This window comes from Hordeum vulgare, chromosome 3H (assembly GCF_904849725.1).
Source record: "Hordeum vulgare subsp. vulgare chromosome 3H, MorexV3_pseudomolecules_assembly, whole genome shotgun sequence".
NCBI classification, from domain to species: Eukaryota; Viridiplantae; Streptophyta; class Magnoliopsida; order Poales; family Poaceae; genus Hordeum; species Hordeum vulgare.
Genome location: NC_058520.1, coordinates 435,061,552 through 435,086,197, shown reverse-complemented (window position 1 = coordinate 435,086,197; position 24,646 = coordinate 435,061,552). Strand labels below are relative to the sequence as shown.

The 24,646-nt window shown below is 45.9% G+C and overlaps 1 long non-coding RNA gene across 1 annotated transcript; it reads left to right on the top strand.

Annotated features, from left to right (window-relative positions):
- Positions 1–22,917: 22,917 nt before the first annotated feature.
- LOC123440104 lies at positions 22,918–23,641 on the top strand. The gene is made up of 2 exons (XR_006630278.1): positions 22,918–23,111; positions 23,214–23,641. It is a non-coding gene; the product is annotated as an uncharacterized LOC123440104 (long non-coding RNA).
- Positions 23,642–24,646: the final 1,005 nt, after the last annotated feature.

Below are 24,646 nucleotides of genomic sequence, written 5' to 3'. Positions count from 1 at the left end.
GTTTTTGGGGAGTATTGTGCCTCCACACCGCTCCAACGGAGACGTACTTCCTGTCAAAGGGAAGGAACTTTGGTAACACATCCTCGTCTCCATCGGTTCCACTTGTGGTTATTTCTATCCTTTACTTTGTATTTGTTTTAGCATTGTGACTTTATCTCAGTTGGCTTAATAGCTCTCGTGGTTAGATTCTATCAGGTCATCTCTTTGTCATTTTATCTGTGTACCCACATAGTGTTTACCTTAACTTGCTAAGATTAATTAAAAAGTGGTCGTTGTCTATTCACCCCCCCCCCCTCTAGCCAACCATATCGATCCTTTCAATTGGTATCAGAGCCACGTCTCTTTATTAAGGGTTTAACCACCCGAAGAGTATGGAAGGCGAAGAGGAAGTGAACCATGGGCAACCCGAGGGCATGGACTTGACTTCGGTCACAAGGGACGACTTGAATACGGCTATGGCAGCCCTCAAGACGTCCTTGACGAGCGAAGTCAAAACCATGCTTAAGGAATTAATAGATGGTCTTAAAAGTTCACCCGAACCGGCTTTAGTGGTTAAACCCACCATTTCCGATTCGGAGGCCAACTCCTCTAAGGAAGCGGCTAAAGGTATGCAACCTGCTTCACCTCACGGAAAGGATGGGACTGGAACACATGCCTCTGTTCCACCTCCCATGACTTATGGAGGACCCGTTCTCGCACCTCGTCTTAATCCTGTTGGTCCTCCTCCTAAACTTGTGAAAGGTGACTTTGCTAACTGGGTATTTTCTATTACGTCTCATTTGAATCACAGCTCAACAAACTTGTGGAGAATTATCGAGCAAGGATATTACCCCCATGACCCAAGCAACCTCACTCCAAGAGAAGATGCAGACAATCAATATAATCACTCTGCGTTGTTTATCCTTCAGTCTGCTGTGCCACTGAAGATCTTCCCCACTTACGTCCCTTCACATTGGCCAAGGATTGTTGGGAGCATATTATGGTGTTGTATAAGGGAAGCTCAAGTATTCAACGATCCAACTATGAAGTGATACTTGATCAGGCCGATGAGTTTGTGATGAAGGAAGAAGAGGACCCTCGTGATCTCTATCGGAGGGTGACTGCTATTGTTGTGGCACTAAAGGATCATGGAAGTAAGGATGTGGATGACACTTGGGTCAAACGCAAGTTTCTCAAAGCCATCATGCCTTTCAACAAAGCCATGTCATCTGTCATTCGTCAGCGGCCAGACTTTCACTCTTTGTCTTCCAGTGAAGTGTTGGATGAGTTCATTGCAATGTCAATCATGAACGAAACAGCCGACAATGCACTTGCTCGTGTCCGATCAAAAACCACTTCACCCAAACTCGCGTTGAAAGCAAGAGTAATGCTTGAAGAAGAAGAAGAAGATGAGGAAGAGGAGAGCTGCCCGGAAGACACAAAGTATGCCTATCATGAGCACATGGCTCTTGCATCAAGGCAATTCTGGGGAAATAAAAGGAACTCAAGACCAACCTTCAACAAGAACAACTCAAGTGGTTTCAAACCCAAACAACGAGTAAGGACATGTTATAACTGTGGCAACGTGAGTCACTTCGTGGCAGAATGTCCCTATGAGAAGAGAGAAGACAATGGAGGCAAGCTCATTCGCAAAGACAAAACCAAATCATTTCCAATCAAGAACAACTTTGTGAAGAAATCTCACCCAAAAGGAATGGTGGCCCTGGAGGAGTACCCTTCTGATGATGATGATGATGATGATGATACAGTGGCAACGGCAACTGTTGCTATAGCCACTACCCCTTCCCAGAAGGTGTCTCTCTTCAACGCCCCCAACGAGAACCACATCACCAAGTGCCTCATGGCAAAAGGTACCAATCAGGTAACTTCTATCATTAAGACCAACATTACTTCTGCTCCTTCATTGTTAAATTGTGTAGAAGATAGTGATGTTGGAGAACTTAATGAGCATGATCTTGATAAGTTTCTATGCACTATTAAGGGAGAAACCAAGAAGCATTTTGTTGCTCTCTTGGAACAACTGGGTGAGGCCACTGACCTCATTGAGTCTCATGAGGAGACCATCTCCGAGCTTCATGGACATAGCCGTGACTATGCCGATCAAATTGCCGAATTATCTAGCACTCCAGAAGAGGAGCGCACTCTTCGTTTGGCTCTTGAGGAGTCATATAACGATGATTGCGCTAAAATGCAAAAGAAACTAGATCATGATGTTGTTCTTACTCGCATGCTTAAATCCGAAAAGTATGCTCTTGAGGTTGGACGTGACAGACTCAAAGAAGAGTTTGACATACTTGACAAGGCCCACAAAGCCTTGAAAGGTGTTCATTTCTCTCTAAAAGAGTCTCATGATCAACTCCAAGCAAAACTTACCAAAGAGATCTCTACTTGTCCTCCCTTTGTGTTAATTGATAATACTTGTGCAACTAACCCCTGTTGTGAGCATGTTCATCTTGTGGAGGAAAATGCCAAGTTAAAGGAGAAACTTGAGAAGGGCCTTGTGTCATGCAGACAAGGTGAGAAGAGTCTGAACGATCTCTTAAGCACTCAAAAGAGTGTCGTAGGAAAGGAAGGACTTGGACTTACCTCCAAGTCAAAAGCTAAAAGGAAGAACAAGCACAAACGATCTCTCACCCTCATGGACATCTTTGTCAAGGAGGGTGAGGGGACTCAGAAGGTGAACAGGAACAAGGTGGACTATGGGAACCCCAAGAAGGGCAAAATCGCTCCTACTAACACAGCCGGCGAACTTAATTCCTCTTATGTGTTATGTTGTGCTAGTGACGGGCATGTTTATGCCAGATTTGTTGGTTCCTACGATGAAGATATTGAATGGGCTATCTGGGTTCCTAAGACCCTTGTCTCTAACATGAAAGGACCCATTAAAAAATGGGTACCTAAAACCAAGCCTTGATCTATTGCAGGAGTTTGCTTCCGGTGGGGTGTCATGGTTGCTCGATAGTGGAGCAACAAATCATATGACCGGAAGCAAGGACTTAGTGGTGGATGTGCACCCTTCTCCATCTATGCCCACCCATGTCCAATTCGTCGATGCATCCTCGTCAAAGGTATTGGGATTTGGTAAGGTGGTCGTCTCTCAAAATTTGTCTATTGAGAAGGTCATGCTTGTTGAGTCTCTTGCCTACAATTTACTTTCTGTTCGTCAACTTGCAATCATGGGTTTTTCCACTTTCTTTAATATTGACTCTGTGGTCCTCCTAAGGAGCAAGACTCTTAAAGTAGCCTATGTTGGACATGTCGAAAATGGTCTCTATGTGGTAAACTTTTCGAAACGACCCACTAAGACTGCGACATGTTTAATGGCTAAAGTTGACGTGGGCTGGCTTTGGCATCGCCGTTTAGCTCATGTCAATATGAGATCTTTGCAAAGTCTTCTGACAGGGGACCATGTTCGTGGACTAACAAATGTGAGCTTTGTTAAAGATCGTGTTTGCAGTGCTTGCATTGAAGGAAAGATTCATGAAACTGCTCATCGTCCAACGACTCTTATCTACACTAAGAGGCCATTGGAACTTCTCCACATGGATCTGTTTGGTCCCCCAACATTTGATAGTCTTGGAGGCAGAAAGTATTGCTTAGTGATTGTTGACGATTACTCAAGATACACCTGGGTATATTTCTTCAAAAGGAAGAGTGAAACTCAACAAACAGTCATCAACTTTGCTAATGAAGCGCAACGTCAACATGGAGCAAAGATTTTGATGATTAGGAGTGACAACGGCACCGAGTTCAAGAACTACACTCTAGATGAGTTTCTAGGTGATGAGGGAATAAAGCACCAATACTCTGCACCATATACCCCTCAGCAAAACGGTGTGGCAGAAAGGAAGAACCGGACCTTGATAGATGATGCGAGAACAATGATGGCAGAATTCAAATCTCCATACAACTTCTGGGCAGAAGCCATCAACACAGCATGTCATGCGTCCAATCGGCTCTACATTCGCAAAGGTTTGAACAAGACTCTGTATGAGATTCTAACTGGAAACAAACCCAATCTCAAGTACTTCAGGGTATTCGGTTGTAAGTGTTTCATTCTTATAAAAGGAGCTAGGCTAGCTAAATTTGATTCTAGAGCACATGAGGGTATCTTTGTTGGTTATGCTACAAACTCTCATGCTTACCGTGTCCTCAACAAGTCCACCGGACTAATTGAGGAGACGTGTAACGTAGAGTTTGACAAAAATAATGGCTCCCAAGTGGAGCAAAGTGGTCTTTGTGATATAGGTGATGAAATTCCTCCCGAAGCCATAAGAAGAATGGGGATTGGTCAAATACTCCCCATTGAGGAACCCCTTGTGGCAGAAGGAGAAGGACAATGCTCTACTCAAGTGGAGCCATCACCCCCACAAGCCCCACACGCTTCCCATGAACAAAGAGAAGACTCTCAACAAGTTGATCAAGCTCTCGGTCAAGATCAATTGCCTAACAACGATGATGTGCCCACTCAAGCACTACCCCAAGACCCTGAACCAGCACGAGATCAAGATCAAGAGCAACCACTAATACAAGATCAAACCAGTGAACTTGCTCAAGTCGAAGGACAAGATGATCAGAAGACTGTCTCACAATTCCCGTCTGGAGCTCCAACAACCAGTTCAAGACGCAAGGGCAAACAAGTGAAACAAGGCGACGCTCCCCCGTTATCTAATGAAGAACTCTTGGAGCGTCGAGCAGCCAAGAATGCGAACAAGCTGAGAGTCAAGTCACACCTTATGAAGAATGTCCTTGGCAGCTTAAAAAGGGGAGTATCTACTCGTCAACAGCTTTGGAATTTTTGTGAGCATCACGCGTTTGTCTCGTATTGTGAACCTCAACAGGTACAGGAAGCGCTCGATGATGAGGATTGGCTTATGGCCATGCACGAAGGACTTAACAACTTCGAGCGCAACCAAGTCTGGGATTTAGTGCCCCGACCAACGAAGGAACATAATGTCATTGGGACCAAATGTATATTTAAGAACAAGCAAGATGCAAATGGAATTGTGATTCGAAACAAGGCAAGATTGGTGGCTCAAGGCTACTCCCAAGTCGAGGTTATCGACTACGGTGAAACCTTTGCCCATGTTGCTCGTCTAGAATCTATTCGCATGTTACTTGCATTTGCTTCTCATCATAACTTCAAATTACAGCAAATGGATGTGAAAAGTGCATTTCTTAATGGTCCTTTGAATGAGTTGGTATATGTCAAACAACCCCCGGGTTTCGAACATCCCAAGCTCCCCAATCATGTGTACAAACTCAATAAGGCACTCTATGGCCTTAAACAAGCCCCACACGCGTGGTATGAGTACCTTACTGAGTTGTTACAAGATCGTGGGTTTGAAATTGGAAAGATTGATCCCACTCTTTTTACTAAGAAGGTTAAAGGGGATTTGTTCATATGCCAACTATATGTTGATGATATTATCTTTGGCTCTCCTAACATTTCATTCAATGAAGAATTTGCTGCACTAATGACTGAGAAGTTTGAGATGTCCATGATGGGAGAGTTGAAGTTTTTCCTCGGGTTCGAGATTAAGCAAGGTCTAGAGGGGACATTCATCAAACAAGCCAAATACACTCAAGACATGCTCAAGCGGTTCGAGCTCGAAGATGTAAAATCAGTCAAGTTTCCCATGCCAACCAGATGCAAGCTTGACAGTGATCCCAATGGTAAAGCAGTGGATCAAAAGGTATACCGCTCCATGATTGGATCCCTCCTTTACCTCTGTGCATCTAGACCGGATATTATGTTGAGTGTAGGGATATGTGCACGGTTTCAATCCGCACCAAAAGAAAGTCATTACATGGTTGTCAAAAGAATCTTTCGATATTTGGCTCATACCCCAAACTTTGGCCTCTGGTATCCCAAAGGAGCAAACTTCAATCTAGTTGGCTATTCTGACTCAGACTGGGCTGGAGATTGTGTGGAGAGGAAGTCAACGTCTGGAGGATGCCAATTCCTTGGTCGCTCTTTGGTAAGTTGTTCTTCAAAGAAGCAGAACTGCGTCTCCCTATCATCCACCGAGGCTGAGTATGTGGCGGCTGCAAGTTGTTGTGCTCAACTACTGTGGATGAGGCAAACTTTAAAGGATTATGGTGTCACTTGTGACAAAGTGCCTCTTCTATGTGACAATCAAAGCGCCATCAAGATTTCCCTCAACCCAGTGCAACATAGCAAAACAAAACATATTGATATTCGTCATCACTTCATCCGTGAACATATCAAGCTACGTGATATTGAGGTTCATTTCATCCACACTGAAGAGCAACTTGCAGATATTTTCACCAAGCCACTAGATGAAGCAAGGTTCCGGGAGTTAAGGCATGAGCTAAATATCATTGACTCAAGTAATGTGGATTGAAACTAGGCATATTGCACCTCACTTCACATTCCATCTTGGTCTAGGTGTAGGCATGGACATAGGGGGAGTGTTGTTCTCACAGTGTACTTTCCCTCCCCCCATTATGCATAAATCACTCTAGTCTTTCACTTTAGCCATTGTCAAATGGCACTTGTGCTTCAAAGACGAGCATTGGTCATGAACCCAAGGATAATTCTTCGCGGTGTCATACCACTATCTCAAACATAGGTGGCCTCGGCCACCGCCCCTCCATCCTTTCTTTATATATAAAAGAAAGGATGCACTATGACAAGTGAGTACATTTTTCTACATGCTATCTCATCTTTTACTTACTTGTCGTATGCCCAAGTCCCTCTCTTTTCTTAAAAAGCCGCGCTGCGACATTTGCAGCGGTACTACCGCCAGGGTAGCGGTACTACCGCCAGGACCCCAGCGGTACTACCGCCAGGGGTAGCGGTACTACCGCCAGAGTTCAAAATCTAACTCGGCCGGCTGGAATATTTCTAAGGTTTCGAGGGGGAGCGGTACTACCGCCAGGGGGAGCGGTACTACCGCCAGGACCCCAGCGGTACTACCGCTGCACTCCAACGGTACTACCGCCAGGTAGCGGTACTACCGTTGCACCCCAGCGGTACTACCGCTGCCCGTACCCCTTGGGCTATATAAAGGGAGGGGGAGCCCGATTTTCAATCTGTTTCTTCTTCCTCGCGGCTCCTCCCTCCCCTACCCCGAAAATCCCCCGATTGGATCTCACTTTGTGGAGCTCTTTCTCCCCGTTTGTGTGGAAAGGCTGCTTCACTTCTTCTTCCTCCTCCAAAGCTATGAATCCCGGTAACAAAAGCTCCTCCCTTCTTCTATTTGGTTGTTCTTCATGTTCTAGGGTTAGGAGCATTGGGGATTGGATTCATCTTGTTGATCCTATGGTTAGTTATTGGATGGCATGAAGGAAATTTTTGAGGGGAGTATAGGTCCAATGGTTGTTGTTATGATTGCTGCCATGGTTTAGGATTTCACCGTCTTAGATCGAATATTTGAACTCTTGGACTAGATCTGAAACGTGCTCTCTCTTGCCTAGGCATGTTTGCACCTCGTATTACTATGTGTTCCTCTTGTCATTAGGGCTGGGGTGTACGCCTTAATGTTCATATTCAGTCCATGCCCTCGAAAACGAGTTTTATATGTGTAGATCTGAAAGTCAAACCCCCAGCGGTACTACCGCCAGGGGGTAGCGGTACTACCGCTAGGCCCCAGCGGTACTACCGCCAGGGGTAGCGGTACTACCGCTATGACCCCCAGCGGTACTACCGCCGGGGGTGGCGGTACTACCGCCAGAAGCATTCACGGTGTATTTTTCTTTTCGTTTTCTGCTCTTTCAAGATCCATTGCCTTGACTTTTCTTGTCGCCTCTTTTTCGCTTTGTGGTCTGTGTCACAGGTGGCTCTGCTCGCCGTTCGAACCCCCCACGGGACACGGCATCCAAACAGTTTCGCAACACAGAGGCGCCTGAGGGGTCTGCCACGTCTGGTCTCCCCCCTAAGAAGAAGTCCTTCAAGAAGGTCGCTCACAAGGACAAGAGGGTGAATATCCGCACAATGTCTCCGAAGGATTTTCTGCAATTTCACACCAAGAACCACTATCTCCAGGAGAGGGAGAAGATCGATGGTGTTGAAAATGTCTAGGTTAAGGACCATTGCAGGATATATCGAGATGTCATTGCAAACTTCAAGAAGAACTATGTCTCTGTCCAGTGGATTGATCTGGCACACCTTCAGCGGCACACAGAGTACTTTGGTGATGCCCTTGCTTTGATTGACAAGATGGGCCTCAAAAACATCATCACCTTCAGGACGGATTTTGATCCTACGGCAGTTGCTCAGTTCTATGTCACAGTTCACTTCTCCCATGATGAACAGCGCTCCATGATATGGATGACTGGGTCAAAGAAGATGACTGGTTCCTGGACAGAGTTCATGCAGTTCCTGCACGTTGATTTTCAGGGTGCTGACACCCCTCTTGGGCTGCGTCCTCACGCTCCAGTCCCCTCTGATAAGGGCCTCGCAAAGGACAAACTGCAGACACTATATCTGAGGAAGGGGGTGCTTCCCAAGCACCTAGACATCATGCACCGCATCTTTCGGAACACCCTCTTCCCTCGGAGTGGTAACTTCGATGAGGTCCATGGCTCCTTGGCTGAGATGTTGTTACTATGTGAGGAGGCTATGTCTGTGGAGTCTGCTCAACTGGATATTGCAGATGTGATGTTCACAGAACTATGGAACTGCATCATCAACCGTAAAGTCCCTATCTACGGGCCTTACCTGTTTGCATACATCTGCCATAAGTGGCAACAGGCGTTTCCGGATGAGGTGCTCTACGCACAGTCTGACTACATTGTGCATGACCCAATCAAGCTGCGCGTCAAGGACAGGTGGGCCAACCCATCTTCATCTTCTCAGCACATGGACACTGATACAGAGACGGCTGCTGGTAGAGGACCTGCCTCTCAGTCCCGCTCGTCTGCCATGCCATCTTGGGCTATCAAGTTGCAGGACAAGATGAAGACTCTATTTTTTATGCAGGCCAAGGGTCAGTATCAGACACACGTGGCTCAGAAGCAGAGCCGCCAGAGGCATAAGCGTGTTCTCAGGACCTTGGATGTGGACATCTCCAGTGGCTCAGAGGACGACATCACGCCTGAGGCTACTTGGATGCAGGCTCAGGGGTACCAGTGGTCGGGTGATGAGGCGCAAGAGGAGGAGGAGACTGACCAGGAGGGGACCGACGAGTCTGGTGATCCTGAAGACGAGGAGTAGCTACCTGTGACATTAGGTGTGCCCCCTTTTTGGTGTCTTGTGCCAAAGGGGGAGAGAGTCTAGGGATTTGATTTCATTCGAACTTTGCATTGCTTTGCTTTATCTCGTATGATTTGCTTCGAACTTGGTTTGCTTCGTTTGCTATCTTGTGTGAGACATGATCTTTCTTATGTGAGATTAGATTTATTTCCATCATATGCTGTGAGTCATATGTCATATATCTCTATCTTCTTTACTCTCATATTATTATCCATGCAAATCCGGTATTGTCATCAATCCACCAAAAAGGGGGAGATTGTTGAGGCATAATTTATGCCTAAGTAATTTTGGTGATTGATGACAATTCCGTACAGGACTAATCGTGTGTGTCAAGGTTTCAGGCAACACTCATCAACGGCACAAGACGACACGACTCCTCTCTTCTGGAACGGAAGCACGGCGCCCTCCTAGATTCTCTTTATTTGAGTCATAGGAAAGCCGTACTATTAAGAGGGGATCCGTAGGGGAAAGGTTTGGGTGGAATCTATCTTTGCACACGCACACCTCTTTTTCTCCCTGTCCTTTATCTTTGGAGCGGCCCTCGCCGTTTTGTTCTTTGCTTCTCTGCAAAATGGTCCCCAGCGGTAGTACCGCTGGTCCCAGCGGTAGTACCGCTGGACTGCTAGCGGTAGTACCGCTGCAGCCAGCGGTAGTACCGCTGGCCGGCGGTAGTACCGCCCCTGGTCAGCGGTAGTACCGCTCCAGGTGCCTTGTTCCACCTACCTAGCGGTAGTTCGTGGACGGACCCTTTTGCGAAGACTTTCTCGGCGGTAGTAGTGCTTATGCACTACCAAGGGCCAGCGGTAGTACCGCTGGTGCCAGCGGTAGTACCGCTGGAAGCCCCAACGGTAGTACCGCCAGGCAGCGGTAGTACCGCTCCTTACCAACGGTAGTACCGCAGGATCTCGGGCAGAGAGTGGGAAAACGGTCTGAATTTTCCCCCCACTATATAAAGTGTTCTTCTAGCTGAGGAACACTATCTCTTACCTCTCTATGCTCCATTGTTGCTCCACAAGCTTAAAAGTGCTCGATCTCTCTCCCTAGCCAATCAAACTTGTTGATTCTTTAGGGATTGGTTGAGAAGGCCTAGATCCACACTTTCACCAAGATAAAAGTTGATTCCCCCACCAATCCCTCGCGGATCTTGTTACTCTTGGGTGTTTGAGCATCCTAGACGGTTGAGGTCACCTCGAAGCCATATTCCATTGTGGTGAAGCTTCGTGGTCTTGTTGGGAGCCTCCAAGCTTTGTGTGGAGTTGCCCCAACCTTGTTTTTAAAGGTTCGGTCGCCGCCTTCAAGGGCACCTATAGTGGAATCACGGTACCTTGCATCGTGCGAGGGTGTGAGGAGAATACGGTGGCCTTAGTGGCTTTTTGGGGAGTATTTGCCTCCACACCGTTCCAACGGAGACGTACTTCCTGTCAAAGGGAAGGAACTTCGGTAACACATCCTCGTCTCCATCGGTTCCACTTGTGGTTATTTCTATCCTTTACTTTGTATTTGTTTTAGCATTGTGACTTTATCTCAGTCGGCTTAATAGCTCTCGTGGTTAGATTCTATGAGGTCATCTCTTTGTCATTTTATCTGTGTACCCACATAGTGTTTACCTTAACTTGCTAAGATTAATTAAAAAGTGGTCGTTGTCTATTCACCCCCCCCCCTCTAGCCAACCATATCGATCCTTTCAAAGTGGGAGCCACCATGAGTATCCAGACCCCGCTGATGGTTATTGGCTGGAAAAGTGTCTCGGTCATGTCTGCTTGTCTCCCGAACCCGTAGGGTCTACACACTTAAGGTTCGATGACGCTAGGGTTATAGGGAATTGTAATACGAGGTTACCTAAACTTGTTCGGAGTCCTGGATGAGAGCCCGGACATCACGAGGAGCTCCGGAATGGTCCGGAGGTAAATATTGATATATAGGATGGATGGTTTTGGACACCGGAAATGTTTCGGGCGTCACCGGTAATGTACCGGGACCACCGGAAATGGTCCCGGGGGTCCACCGGGAGGGGCCACCAGCCCGAGGAGGTAGCATGGGCCAAAATAGGGAGGGAAACCAGCCCAAAGTGGGCTGGTGTGCCTCCCACAAGGAGGCCCAAGGCGGGGGAGGTGGAGAGGGGGGGAAACCCTAGGCGCTGGTGGGCCTAAGGCCCACCTAGGGGTGCGCCACCCCCTCCCCTACCCTGGCCGCCACACCTCCCATCTGGGGGGGCTGCCGCACCACCTAGGGTGGGAACCCTAGGGGTGGCACCCCCCTCCCCTCCTCCTATATATAGTGGGGGTTTTGGGGCTGTTTTGCACACAATTTTTCATCCCCCTCGACGCAGCCCTGCCCCCCTTCTTCCTCCTCTCCCACGGTGCTTGGCGAAGCCATACTGGGAGACCTCGTCTCTCCATCGACACCACGCCGTCGTGCTGCCGGAGATCTTCCCCAACCTCTCCCTCCTCCTTGCTTGATCAAGGTGCGGGAGACGTCACCGGGTTGCACGTGTGTTGAACGCGGAGGTGCCGTGGTTCGGCACTAGATCGAAATCACACTGCGGTCTGAATCGCCACGAGTATGACTCCATCAACCGCGTTCTAGCAACGCTTCCGCTTAGCGATCTTCAAAGGTATGAAGATCCACTCACCCCTCTCTCGTTGCTGGTCTCTCCATAGGAAGATCTGAATATGGCGTAGGAAAATTTTGATGTATGCTACGTTACCCAATAGTGCCATCCGAGCCAGGTTTTCTATTCGTAGATTCTATGCACGAGTAGAACACAAAAGGTTGTGGGCGATGATTTGTCATTTGCTTGCCACTACTAGTCTTATTCTTTTCCGGCGGTATTGTGGGATGAATCGTCCCGGACCGACATTACACGTACGCTTACGTGAGACTGGTTCCACCGACAGACATGCACACCGTGCATAAAGGTGGCTAGCGGGTGTCTGCATCTCCTACTCTAGTCGGATTGGATTTGATGAAAAGGGTCCTTATCAAGGGTAAATAGCTTTGGCATATCATCGTTGTGGCTGTCACGTAGGTAAGAAAGTGTTCTTGCTAGAAACCCAAATCAGCCACGTAAAACTTGCAACAACAATTAGAGCACGTGTAACTTGTTTTTGCAGGGTTTGACATGTAATGTGATATGGCCAAAGTTGTGATATTGCATGTATGATGTATGACATGATCTTGTTATTGTAATAGGTTTCACGACTTGCATATCGATGAGTATGACAACCGGCAGGAGCCATAGGAGTTGTCTTAATTTATTGTATGAGATGCAACGACATGTGCTTACTACTTTTACTTCATTGCTAACGGTTAGCTATAGTAGTAGTGATAGTAGTAGTTGGCGTGATGCCTTCACGGAGGCACGATGACGGAGATCATGATGATGGAGATCATGGTTTCACGCCGGTGACAATGATGATCATGCGATGCCTGAAGATGGAGATCGAAAGAGCAAATATGATAATGGCCATATCATGTCACTATATGATTGCATTGTGATGTTTATCATGTTTTTAATCTTATTGCTTAGAACGACAGTAGCATAATAAGATGATCCCTCTTAAAATTTTGAGAACGTATTGCCCTAAGTGTGCACCGTTGCGAAGGATCGTTGTCTCGAAGCACCACGTGATGATCGGGTGTCATAGATTCTAACGTTCGCATACAACGGGTGTAAGCCAGATTTACACACGCGAAACACCTAGGTTGACTCGACGAGCTTAGCATGTACAGACATGACCTCGAATACAAGAGACTGAAAGGTCGAACATGAGTCGTATGGTTGAATACAATCAGCATGAAGTTTCTCACCATGGTGACTAGTCCGTCTCACGTGTTGATCGCACACGGGTTAGTCAACATGGATCATGTATCACTTAGATGACTAGAGGGATGTCGATTTAAGTGGGAGTTCATACTTAATTTGATTAAATGAACTTAATTGTCATGAACTTAGTCTAAAAGTTGTCTTTATAAATATTGTAGATGGCCAACGTCAACCTCAATTTCAATGCATTCCTAGAGAAAAACAAGCTGAAAGATGATGGTAGCAACTATGCGGACTGGGTTCGCAACTTGAAGCTCATCCTTGAAGCAGCTAAAAAGGCTTATGTCCTTGATGCGCCGCTAGGTGACCCTCCCGCTCCCGCAGCAGCCCAGGACATTCTGAACGTCTGGCAAACGCGGAGTGATGACTACTATCTGGTTAGGTGTGGCATGTTATACAGTTTGGAAACGGGGCTCCAAAGGCGTTTTGAGCAACACGGTGCATATGAGATGTTCTAAGAGCTGAAGCTAGTTTTTCAAGCTCATGTCCGTGTCGAGAGATATGAAGTCTCTGACAAGTTCTTTAGCTATAAGATGGAGGAGAACAGTTATGTCAGTGAGCACATATACTCAAAATGTCTGGGTTACACGGTCGTCTGACTTCACTTGAAGTCGAACTTCCGGATGATGCTATAATTGACAGAATCCTCCAGTCTCTCCCACCAAGCTACAAAGGTTTTGTGCTGAACTACAACATGTAAGGGATGGAGAAAACCATTTCCGAGTTGTACTCGATGCTCAAGTCTGCAGAAGTAGAAATCAAGAAAGAGCATCAAGTGTTGATGGTCAACAAGACCACTAGTTTCAAGAAGGGCAAGGGTAAGAAGAACTTCAAGAAAGACGGCAAAGCCGTTGCCACGGCCGGTAAGCCAGATGTCGGGAAGAAGAAAAAGAATGAACCCAAGCCTGAGACTGAGTGCTTCTATTGCAAGGGAAAAGGTCACTCGAAGCAGAACTGCCCCAAATACTTAGCGGACAAGAAGGCCGGCAACGTTAAAGGTATATGTGATATACATGTTATTGATGTGTACCTTACCAGCGCTCGTAGTAGCTCCTGGGTATTTGATACAGGTGTTGTTGCTCACATTTGCAACTCAAAGCTGGAACTGCGGAATAAGCGGAGACTGGCCAAGGACGAGGTGACGATGCGCGTCGGGAATGGCTCCAAGGTCGATGTGATCGCCGTCGGCACGCTACCTCTACATCTACCGTCGGGATTAATTTTAAACCTTAATAATTGTTATTTAGTACCAGCTTTGAGCATGAATATTGTATCAGGGTCTTGCTTAATGCGAGGCGGCTACTCATTTAAGTCAGAGAATAATGGTTGTTCTATTTATATGAGTGATATGTTCTATGGTCATGCTTCGCTGGTGAATGGTTTATTCTTGATAAATCTCGACCGTGATGTTACACATATTCATAGTGTGAGTACCAAAAGATGTAAAGTTGATAATGATAGTCCCACATACTTGTGGCACTGCCGCCTTGGTCATATCGGTGTTAAGCGCATGAAGAAGCTCCATACTGATGGACTATTAGAGTCTCTTGACTTTAAATCATTTGACACATGCGATCCGTGCCTCATGGGCAAGATGACTAAGACTCCATTCTCAGGAATAATGGAGAGAGCAACCGACTTATTGGAAATAATACATACTGATGTGTGTGATCCAATGAACATTGAAGCTCGCGGTAGCTATCGTTATGTTCTCGCTCTCACCGATGATTTGAGTAGGTATGGGTATATCTACTTGATGAAGCACAAATGTGAGACGTTTGAAAAGTTTAAGAAATTTCAGAGTGAGGTCGAGAATCAACGTGACAGAAAAATTAAGTGTCTACGATCTGATCATGGAGGAGAATATTTGAGTCACGAGTTTGGCACACACCTAAGGAAGTGTGGAATCGTTTCACAACTGATGCCGCCTGGCACACCGCAACGCAACGGAGTGTCTAAACGTCGTAATCGCACTTTATTAGATATGGTACGATCTATGATGTCTCTTACCGACTTACCGCTATCATTTTGGGGATACGCATTAGAAACTGCAACATTCACTTTAAATAGGGCACCGTCTAAATCCGTTGAGACGACACCGTATGAACTATGGTTTGGCAAGAAGCCTAAGTTGTCGTTTCTTAAAGTTTGGGACTGCGATGCTTATGTGAAGAAACTTCAACCAGAAAAGCTCGAACCCAAAGCGGAGAAATGCGTATTCATAGGATACCCTAAGGAAACTATTGGGTATACCTTCTATCTTAGATCCGAAGGTAAAACCTTTGTTGCCAAGAACGGATCCTTTCTAGAGAAAGAGTTTCTCTCGAAAGAAGTAAGTGGGAGGAAGGTAGAACTTGATGAGGTAATCACACCCCCTCTCAAACAGGAAAGTACCGCAGCGCGGGAAATTGTTCCTGTGACGCCTGCACCAACTGAAGAGGAAGTTAATGATAATGATCATGAAGCTTCGGATCAAGTTACTACTGAACCGCAAAGGTCCACAAGGGTACGCTCCGCACCAGAGTGGTACGGCAACCCTGTGATGGAAATCATGTTGTTAGACAACGGTGAACCTTCGAACTATGAAGAAGCGATGGCGGGCCCAGATTCCAACAAATGGCTTGAAGCTATGAAATCCGAGATAGGATCCATGTATGACAACAAAGTATGGACTTTGGTGGACTTGCCCGATGACCGGCGAGCCATAGAAAATAAATGGATCTTCAAGAAGAAGACCGATGCAAACGGTAATGTAACCGTTTATAAAGCTCGACTTGTCGCAAAGGGTTTTCGACAAATTCAAGGAATTGACTACGAAGAGACTTTCTCTCCCGTAGCGAAGCTGAAATCAGTCCGAATCATGTTAGCAATTCCCGCCTTTTATGATTATGAAATTTGGCAAATGGACGTCAAAACAGCGTTCCTTAACGGGAACCTTAAGGAAGAGTTGTATATGATGCAACCAGAAGGTTTTGTCAACCCTAAGGGTGCTAACAAAGTGTGCAAGATCCAGCGCTCCATCTATGGGCTGGTACAAGCATCTCGGAGTTAGAACATTTGCATTAATGAGGTGATTAAAGCGTTTGGGTTCATACAGGTTTATGGAGAAGCCTGTCTGTACAAGAAAGTGAATGGGAGCTCTGTAGCTTTCCTCATACTGTATGTGGACGACATATTATTGATGGGGAATAATATAGAGATGTTGGAGAGCATAAAGGCCTATTTGAACAAGATTTTTTCAATGAAGGACCTTGGAGAAACTGCATACATATTAGGCATCAAGATCTATAGAGATAGATCGAGACGCCTCATAGGTCTTTCGCAAAGTACATACCTTGACAAGATATTGAAGAAGTTCAATATAAAAAACTCAAAGAAAGGGTTCTTGCCAGTTTTGCAAGGTATGAGATTGAGTAAGACTCAGTCGCCGACCACGGCAGCAGATAGAGAGAAGATGAGTACTGTCCCCCACGCTTCAGCCGTAGGCTCTCTTATGTATGCCATGATGTGTACCAGACCTGATATAAACCTTGCCATAAGTTTGGTAGGGAGGTACCAAAGTGATCCCGGTATGAAACACTGGACAGCGGTCAAGAATATCCTTAAGTACCTGAAGAGGACTAAGGAAATGTTTCTCGTTTATGGAGGTGACGAAGAGCTCGTCGTAAAGGGTTACGTCGACGCTAGCTTTGACACAGATCCGAATGACTCTAAGTCACAGACCAGATACGTATATGTTTTGAATGGTGGGGCAGTGAGCTGGTGCAGCAGGAAACAAGAAGTCGTGGTAGCATCTACATGTGAAGCGAAGTACATAGCTGCTTCAGAAGCAGCTCATGAAGAAATTTGGATGAAGGAGCTCATCATCGACCTTGGAGTGGTTCCAAGCGCATCGGGTCCAATGACACTCTTCTGTGATAACACTGGGGCCATTGCCATAGCCAAGGAGCCCAGGTTTCACCGGAAGATGAATCACATCAAACGCCGCTACAACTCTATCCAGGACCATGTCCAGAGTGGAGTAAAAGAGATTTTTAAAGTACATACGGATCTGAATGTTGCACACCCGTTGACTAAACCTTTTCCACGAGCAAAACATGATCAACACCATAATGCTATGGGTGTTCGATACATCACAATGTAACTAGATTATTGACTCTAGTGCAAGTAGAAGACTGTTGGAAATATGCCCCAGAGGCAATAATAAAATGGTTATTATCATATTTCCTTGTTCATGATAATCGTCTATTATTTATGCTATAATTGTATTAACAGGAAACAGTAATACATGTGTGAATAAATAGATCACAATGTGTCCCTAGCAAGCCTCTAGTTGGCTAGCTCGTTAGTCAATAGATGATCATGGTTTCCTGGTCATGGGCATTAGATGTCATTGGTAACGGGATCACATCATTGGGAGAATGATGTGATGGACAAGACCCAATCCTAAGTGTAGCACTAGATCATATTGTTCATATGCTAAAGCTTTTCTAATGTCAAGTGTCTTTTCCTTCGACCGTGAGATTGTGCAACTCCCGGATACCGTAGAAGTGCTTTGGTTGTATCAAACTCCACAACGTAACTGGGTGACTATAAAGGTGCACTATGGGTACCTCCGAAAGTGTCTGTTGGGTTGGTACAAATCGAGATCGGGATTTGTCACTCCACGTGACGGAGAGATATCTCTGGGCCCACTTCGTAGAACATCATCATGAGCTCAATGTGACTAAGGAGTTAGTCACACGATGACGTGCTACGGAACGAGTAAAGAGACTTGCCGTTAACGAGATTGAATAAGGTATAGGTATACCGACGATCGAATCTCGGGCAAGTTCTATACCGGCAAACAAAGGGAATTGTATACGGGATTGATTGAATCCTTGACATCGTGGTTCATCCGATGAGATCATCGTGGAGCAAGTGGGAGCCACCATGGATATCCAGACCCCGCTGATGGTTATTGGCCGGAGAGGTGTCTCGGTCATGTCTGCCTGTCTCCCGAACCCGTAGGGTCTACACACTTAAGGTTCGATGATGCTAGGGTTATAGGGAGTTGTTATACGAGGTTACTGAAAGTTGTTTGGAGTCCCGGATGAGATCCCGGACGTCACGAGGTGCTCCGGAATGGTCCGGAGGTAAAGATCGATATATAGGATGGATGGTTTTGGACACCGGAAATGTTTCGGGCGTCACCGGTAATGATCCCGGGGGTCCACCGGGAGGGGCCACCAGCCCCAAGAGGTAGCATGGGCCAAAAGAGGGAGGGCAACCAGCCCAAAGTGCGTTGGTGCGCCTCCCACAAGGAGGCCCAAGGCGCAGGAGGTGGAGAGGGGGGAACCCTGGGCGCTGGTGGGCCGCACCTAGGGGTGCGCCACCCCCTCCCCCTGCCCTGGCCGCCGCACCTCCCATCTGGGGGGCTGCCGCACCACCTAGGGTGGGAACCCTAGGGGTGGCATCCCCCTCCCCTCCTCCTATATATAGTGGGGGTTTTGGGGCTGTTTTGCACAGTTTTCCATCCCCCTCGGCGCAGCCCTGCCTCCCATCTTCCTCCTCTCCCACGGTGCATGGCGATGCCCTGCCGGGAGACCTCGTCTCTCCATCGACACCACGCCGTCGTGCTGCCGGAGATCTTCCGCAACCTCTCCCTCCTCCTTGCTGGATCAAGGTGCGGGAGACGTCATCGGGCTACACGTGTGTTGAACGCGGAGGTGCCGTGCTTCGACACTAGATCGGAATCACACCGCGATCTGAATCGCCGCGAGTACGACTCCATAAACCGCGTTCTAGCAACGCTTCCGCTTAGCGATCTTCAAAGGTATGAGGATGCACTCACCCCTCTCTCGTTGCTGGTCTCTCCATAGGAAGATCTGAATATGGCGTAGGAAAATTTTGAATTTATGCTACGTTACCCAACATTCTGCACCATCTTCATCTCCTCCTTCGTCATCATTTTAAATGTTCATTATAGAATCAACACCCTTAATTCGTTCAAACCCTTCCACGGTAAAGCCAAGCAGGAATAACTTCTTTTTCATTTCAATCAACCTTTCAAAGGGGATTTTTATAGGATCCCTACAAGCAATCATGATTATGAAATTTTCAAAAAAGGTCCTAAACATACCATTCCAGTCAACATTAGTGAGTACACCAAACATAGAAGCAACCTAAGCAAACACCTTCGAGGTACACCACTTAGGAGGGATCCCTTCAATAACGACCCATATTTCAATCAACTCCACAAAAGAGTCACAAGCACATTTCCGTCCAGTCATTTTAACAGAAACATCTTGGGGTAGGCAAAAACTAGGGAGCTCAATCAGATCCTCTACCCTCTTCCATGGTGGAAATCTAACAAGGAAAGTTTTACTTGACAAGTCTCTAATCTGCCAAGGTCAATGCTTAGTTTCGCAAAAGGTATCACTCAGAAGACTCCTCAACAGAGTTTTATCCACCTCACCTTTCACAATGTTCACCACAGTACAATTTTGAAAGTTAAGCTAATTGGATTCATTGACCACAGGAACATCCACCTGGTAAAAACCAAGACCTCTAGCACCACTACCAAAAAGGCGGTTGTAGGTCGAACCTTGGACCAAGCAGCACAATTATTGACATTATGGTTTTGTGGACATATGAAACATGACTTAGGCTTCACAGAATTACCCACATAGTGTCGAGGACCACCACAATTAAAGAAAATCATATCCTTATACCTAGGATCTAGGACTTGTTCCACTTCCACTTCAGGAGTATGGGTGGATTGCACCTCAAAGGATCTCTGAGTAGAGGCAGTAGATTTTGTGGGCCTTGGAGCAGGGGCAGGCTCTTTAGGGACACGATTTGGAGCTTGCTTTCGTGCTCCTCCCGAGTTGGTTTTCTACAGAACGGCCCTGAACTGACCTTCCATACGTGCAGTCGAGCTCCCACCTCTACGTTCTGCCATCTCGGGCCCCTCCTCCACGACTTCTTCCAATGAGCGAGAGCTTGGACCCAAACCCTCGATGACCAAGTCGAACGATCTAGGGATAGGATCGAACAGTCTGAGAGTTGCACGGTGACAATCGGTAGCACTGAGCGATCCGAATTCAAGAAGATAATGCCGGATCCAAAAGAAACACCCAGAAGGGTTGGCTGCCAGCGGCTGGTGTGGATGAGATGATGGTTGGTGGTTGCGAGGGCGGGGAGAGAGGATGAGCGAGAGCTGGCCAAAGTGTTCCTCTACTCATAGGTTACCCACGGCACGAGAACACGTATTTGATTTATGAGTCTTCCCACCCGTGAAACGGGCTTTAAAGGTAGGTCCCACTAAATGAGGAGGAGAAGGAAAATCCCCCCCGCTTGCCGCCAGTGGAATCGACAAGCGCACGGCCAGCCGACACAGATAGTGAACTAGGGATTTGGACATCTATGCTACCACATTCCATAGAAATGGTGATGCCCTTGCCCAAATCACCAAAACCAGGAGGAGAACCTCCAGCATCATCATTCGAAGTAATACAAGGAGAGTCTAAATTCAAAACGTCGGATCTTCGAGGAGGAAAATCAATTAATCTCACCCGAAAACAAGCAGGAACAAGAATTGAGGATGTACCTCCGTCGCGAGGCCATGGAGGGGGTTTGATATCTCGATCCCGCACCTGGATTGAAAGGAGAGATGACCTCAAACATTGCGCGGGTAGGGGGAAGCACCCTAGCGGAAGCACACCTGGGAGAAAGCTGGCCAGCGTGTCCACCTGTGGTGGCCAGATATTAAGTCGGGAAGGGTTCTTCGTGCGGTAAAACACCCATCGCGCCTCCTGCGCCGGATCTCATGACTCGGCCTCTTGAATTGCCCAAAAGATGAGCTCTACATCCATACATCCATCGTCCCCCATGAACCGGGCGGACTTGGTGAACGTTGCGTATCTGATGATTCCGATGTGGATCTCCGACCACTCACTCCGGTCGGGAAACCGATCCACCACGACCCTTCTCATCTCCCCGCGGGCCTTCAGCGAGTTGGAGTTGATCACACGCAGTGGGGCTACCGTGGGAGACGGCAGCACCACCGGCTCTGCCCCTTGTGTCAACGGAGCGAGCCACCGGATCCAAAGCCGATGACGACGCAGCCCCGCCATGTGAAAGAGATGGTGGAGAGCAATGGGTTAGGGAGACTGACATGGTGTGTGGGTGGGGAGTGCGGCGGATGGATGGATATTTGTCACCATCGTGTGGTTCCCGGGGGGTGGGGGAGCGGAGACACAGAGAGACCATCTCCGCACGGTAGGTCAATTACGACCACCCGTTTTGCAAGTTGAATTCGTCGGGCTACTCTCCGGCAGCCGTCCGGTTTGATTGCCCAGTTCTGGTTTGCTATTTTAAAGTTGTTCTATCCCGTACTTGCAAATAACCAATGTTGTGAGCAAAGGAAACGATGCAATGCTCCCTCTGGTCTCATGCCAACTCCAATGCACGACCTCAAATTGTTCGGGTATGTCCATTCATGGGTAAACGGATAGACGGGACCATCTGCAAAAAAACGTCTGTTTTATGTGTGTGCGACCGCATTCTCGAAGCAAAACTGGACTGGACTTCGGGGAAGAAGTCCAAAACAAACCTTGAAGTTGTAGACGAAAGCTAAATCAAACTCTTAACTTTGAATCCCGTAAATTGACACTCTCAACTTGTAACTCCGGTCTATTTTGGACCCTAGACCTATTTGCCACGCTCGGAATACTACAATCCCGACCAGGATTACGTGCTACTCTCAAGAGCGAGAATTTAGGCCGGCACACTTTACCACAACAAAATTTTGTCAAGTTTAAAAAATGTTGGCTTTCTAAAATTGTCCAGAAGTTAAAAATTGTTCTTATTATTTCTATTTTTGGCACAAATTCAATTCACTTTTTGTTTCTAAAAAAATGTTTACAAGTTTCAAATTCTCAAAAAATCACATCTGTCAATAAACTTCTGAATTCCAACAGTTTTTCACATGCTACGAAAAATGATACGGATTTTCCAAAATTGTGTCACATTTTTAAATAATGTTTTTGCAATTTCTTAAATTATTTCTGTTTTGGAAAACACTGAAGCAATGAACTTCAAATTTATTTTTTGGCCAAACAAACATTTGAAATGTAAACAATTTCGGAACGTCCGAAGATTATATAAAGGGTGAGAACTTTTTGAAAATTCTGAATACTTTAAAAAGCAATTATTTTTCGAAAAACAATCAATTTCGAAAAAGCAAACACTTTCTGAAACAATTTTTTTGAAACCAGTTTTTTTAAAGTGTGAACACTTTTTCTAAACTTTAAAAATGGGAACAAAGTTTAAAACCTGAACAAATGTGTAAAGAAATATTTCTGACATCTGAAACATATCACGAGTTTAGAAAAAAAAATGTGGCATTTCAAAAAATTGTAACATTTGAAGACTGTTCACGAGTTTAAATAAATGTGCTTGTGACATTTTCAGAATGAAGTGTATACAATGTAAAAAAATTGCATGATGTAAAGAAATATGTCATACACTTAAAAGAACATACGCGACATGTATTTGAAAAAGTTTATATAATTTTAAAATGTGCAACAATGTAAAAAATCTTTGTGTAGTTTTATAAAAAATATTGTCATTAAAAAATGTAAAACGTGTATTTGAATAATATTACCGTGTATTAACTTTTTTGGAAAACATGCATCTAAAAAATGTAAACAAAGTTTATTAAAAATATATTTGCGCTAAAAACATGCATCTTATCCGAACATTTTTTTATGAGTAAGCTCGTTTTAGGCTAGGATCTGCTGACGTGGCAGCGTTAGAGGGTGGGATTACAAATTAATAATGCCACATGTGCTCGGGCAGTTCTCTTTTTAACAGCGGGCGGGGGTTAGAAAATTTTCTAGGGTTCGATGGTGTGAGAGGAAAGGGGGCGACTTTGATCCAGAGTAAGGCGACCAAGAGAGGGCGGTGATTGTCGGCTGCCGGGGTATGTCGTCGTCATCGATTGGTTCCGCCTGTTCACGCGGCAAAGCGATTCAACGGAGAGGCGTTGATGCTAGATAGCCGGTGCCGTATCGTGAGCAAGTATGCTCTGTTCTTCTGTGTGCTGTGCTGTGTCCTCCTCTGTTCTGTTCAGTTTCTTTGTCTTATAAACTTCTGTCTTTTGAACAACATGGGTTCATAAAGTGGCACGACGACCCAACATCTCCATTCCTACGTGTATTGCTGGGAGATCTTTGAGATAGGGTATGGAAGCTAGAGGATGATGATGCAACATTATCTACAGATGGAGATGTAGTTCCTGACGCATTGTGTGTGGAAATGCAGAAGAAAAGAGAACAAACTGCATGAGATGGTGGAGCTGGTGCATCAGATAGAGACAATTTAGTTAGGAAAGGGTTGATGCTCGTGTGTGACATTCTGATATTTGTGTGAGGTTTAATTCTAGGGATGATCTTTTCCTAGTCCATTTGCTACAAATGGATGTGAGGTCAAGTAGTGTATTTTGTCACAAAATGTATTGAATGAAATTCAGTTTGCAAAATTTGCCAGGCAATGTATTGAATTCAGTTTGCACAAATTTCAGGCAATGTACTGAATTCAGTTTGGAAAAATTGTGAGGAAATGTACTGAATTTTCAACAAACAGCATACTCGATTCACTTTGCAAAGATTTCAGGAAATGTACTGAATTTTGAAAGGCAATATACTGAAATCAGTTTGGAAAAATTGTGAGGAAATGTACTGAATTTTCAACAAATAGTATACTCGATTCAATTTGCAAATTTTTATCAGGTTTGAAGTGTCATTTTTGACAGCAACAAAATAAATTGTAGAAGAGCAACATTTACACACAGAGAATGTTCATAGTAATGAACTAAATTCATGCCCATTTTTGGCAGAACTAGAGAATCCACACTCAATCTTTAACAGCAACAAAATTAATTGAATCCATGGTCGGCGGCGGCTGCCGCGATCATCTGCTCGTCGCCGCTGTGGAAGAGGAACAGAGTCGCTCGTGGGGAGAGGAAGGGATGAACTGGAAAACGAGGGGGTCAACGAGTTGGTCCGGCTCGACCAGGTATAGCCTCAGACGCCACCCGTAGGTGCTGATTTAACCCGTTCCCAGCCACATACAGATCCCACCGTTTGGATACACACCCAAGGATAAAAAAAGTTCGGGGTCAAAAAGTTCAGGGTACAGAGTTTCGGGATTTGAAGGTTGGGGTTTATTTGCGACTGCGTCTACAACCACAAGGTTGATTTCAGACTTCACTCACGCTGCTGCGGGAGACCGAGCGCTTCTCCGGCAGTGGCGGCGCCAGAAAATGAAGGCTGACTATTCACCTAATTTTTCCCCTCTAAATGTAGTATATGAACCAAACAACACACAATTAGCAATATATGAACACAATAGCACTAGCATAACGGCAATAGTAATATTTCAATGTATCAGACCATAACGACATGAATATGTAAGTACCTTTTGATTGATAAAGTTATGATATCTTTCTTACAATATAACTCTGCGGTCGCCTTTTTGGAAAAGATTGATGACATGTTCATCCTTCACTTTATTGAAAAATTCTCTCTCAACAAATATAACCAAACAATTGTTCA